Raw genomic sequence first — 2410 nt, forward strand, 5'->3', positions numbered from 1 at the left:
CAAAAGCTACAGCTAGAAGAATCATTTTAAATAAACTACTGCATTGCATTGGTCTTTAAATAATTCACTCCATTACACAGGCCTGGCATAAAGATAGAAGAACTACCACTTCCCTTACTGGAATAGTGTCAAAGAAAGTCAATGAAAAGAGAAAATTTATATAAGATCTAGAGCATGGGTTCTCAACCTGTGGTGGCGACCCTTTTGGGGGGTCAAACGACCCTTTCACAGGGGTTGTCAGATTCATAACAGTAGCAAGATTACAGTTATGAAGTAGCAACAAAAAAAATTTATGGTTGGGAGGTCACCACAACATGAGGAACTGATAAGGGTTGCAGCATTAGGAAGGCTGAGAACCACTGATCTAGAGGTTTATAACATAATACCCCAAATGCCCAAGTTTCAATTGAAATTCACTTGTCATATCAAGAACCAGGAAGAACTCGAACTAAATTTTAAAAAGTCAATCAATATATGCCAACACTGAGGTAACATAAGTGTTAGAATTATCTCGCAAAGTTTTAAAATCAGCCATCATAAAAATGTTTCAATGAGCTGCTATGAATACACCTGAAATAAATGGGGGGAAAAAGAAAGTCTCAGCAAGTAAATAGAAGACATAAAGAACAATACAAATTTAGATCTACAAAATACAGTGACTGAAATGCAACATCACAATGGAGGGAACAGAGGGAAGAATTAATGAACTGGAAGATAGTACAATAAAAAGTACTGAATCTGAACAACAAATAGGAAGTAGACTTATAAAACCGACAAAGGCTCAAAGACCCATGGAACTATGAAAAAAGATAGAACATTCATCAGAGGTCCCAAGGAGCAGAGAAAGAGATCAAAGCTCAAAGAAAGCTCAAAGAAATAATAATGGAAAACTTTCCAAATGTGGCAAAAGATATTGACCTAGCAATTCCAGAAGCTGAACAAATCTCAAACAGGATGACCAAATAAGTCCATACCAAGATAAGTCACAGAAAACTAAGGATGGAAAGATAACGGGAATATTTCCAAATACTTAGACTCTTAACAATACACCACTAGATAATGTATGTGTCAAAAACGAGTCTCAATGGAAATTGAAAAATAATGTATTAATATGAATGAAAAGGAAAATGTCAAATATCAGAATTTATGGGACACAGATAAACAATCTTGAGAGGGAAATTTATATCACTAAATCCATACATTAGTAAAGAAAGGGTTGCAATACACTGAGCTTCACAGAGACAACACCAGGCCAGGCGGAGCCGGACAGCCCTGGCTGACTCTGTGCCTCAGAAACGAAATAGAACAGAACTCAACATGAGCTAAAGTGAGGGTCAACAAAAAATAGAAAGGATCTCCATAAGACAAACTGACACAATGGCTGTAGCAGTAGGCTCAAACATAAAAAATATGAAGATGGTATAGGACCAGGCTGTTTTGTTCTGTTATACATAGGATTGTTATAAGTCAGAACTGACTTTAGCTCACCTAAAAACAAAAGTATCTATTTTGATGAGAGGATAAAGATTGGAGCCCCTTGGGGAAGTGGTCAAATATTTTTTTTTTCTGAGCCGCATTATTTATTCTTTTCCTTTTCTTTGAAAAGACAAGAGCATTGAATCAAATGGATTGAGTTTTTACTTCATTTTGTGTTTTGTTATTTTTTAACCTGTCAGTATTTTAAATTGCTAGATGTACAAACTTTATATAGAAGCACAACCCTATGATTTTTAAATAAACAGGGAAATGAAACAAGGGTAGGCTTGCCTAAGTCATTGCTTTTTGAAAAAAAATGGTTTTAATGCACATAAAGCACATGGAAGTGACCTAAGGTAGACTAGGAGCATCAAGAATGTAGTTTGATATTTATTTAATGAAAAGGTTTGTACACAGTGCTAACAAGTCCATGTTTAAAATGTGGTTTACTTGGGTTTCATACTCTGAATTACTTCATCCATCAGTTTTTCGCTTCTTTGTGTCTTGTAACTGCTTGGCTCAGACATTCCTGCAGTTTGGTGCCAGTCAGTCCACTCCCACATGATTTGTGAAGACAGTACAGTTTGCTTCTCTTATCTACCACTGTCCTTAAGGCTCCAGTTGCCAGTTGGATCAACTATGATTAAAGTGTAATCAAATGTGGAAAAATAAGTTCAACTGAACAGTGTCTGATATTCAAATGGCTTTTCTTCTTTAGATTAACTTTGACTAAAGCAGTTTTTTTCATTGATATGACTTCAGGCAACTATTCATTTTAAAAAAGCAACTAACAAAGTAAACATGCAGGCATCTAAAATGTTTGCATCATAGTCAAAACAAAGGAGATATAGAACCCAAGCTAGCTTTCTTTAAGAAATGTGTAAGTATAGAACCCAAGCTAGCTTTCTTTAAGAAATGTGTAAGTCGGAGCGGC

The 2410-nt window shown here is 35.5% G+C and overlaps 1 pseudogene; it reads right to left on the reverse strand.

Annotated features, from left to right (window-relative positions):
- Positions 1-1922: 1922 nt before the first annotated feature.
- Positions 1923-2410, reverse strand: part of LOC101651798 — a 4950-nt pseudogene continuing 4462 nt past the window's right edge.

The sequence above is a fragment of the Echinops telfairi genome, unplaced genomic scaffold, assembly GCF_000313985.2.
Source record: "Echinops telfairi isolate 266 unplaced genomic scaffold, ASM31398v2 ScPeMD7_53;HRSCAF=182, whole genome shotgun sequence".
Classification (NCBI taxonomy): domain Eukaryota; kingdom Metazoa; phylum Chordata; class Mammalia; order Afrosoricida; family Tenrecidae; genus Echinops; species Echinops telfairi.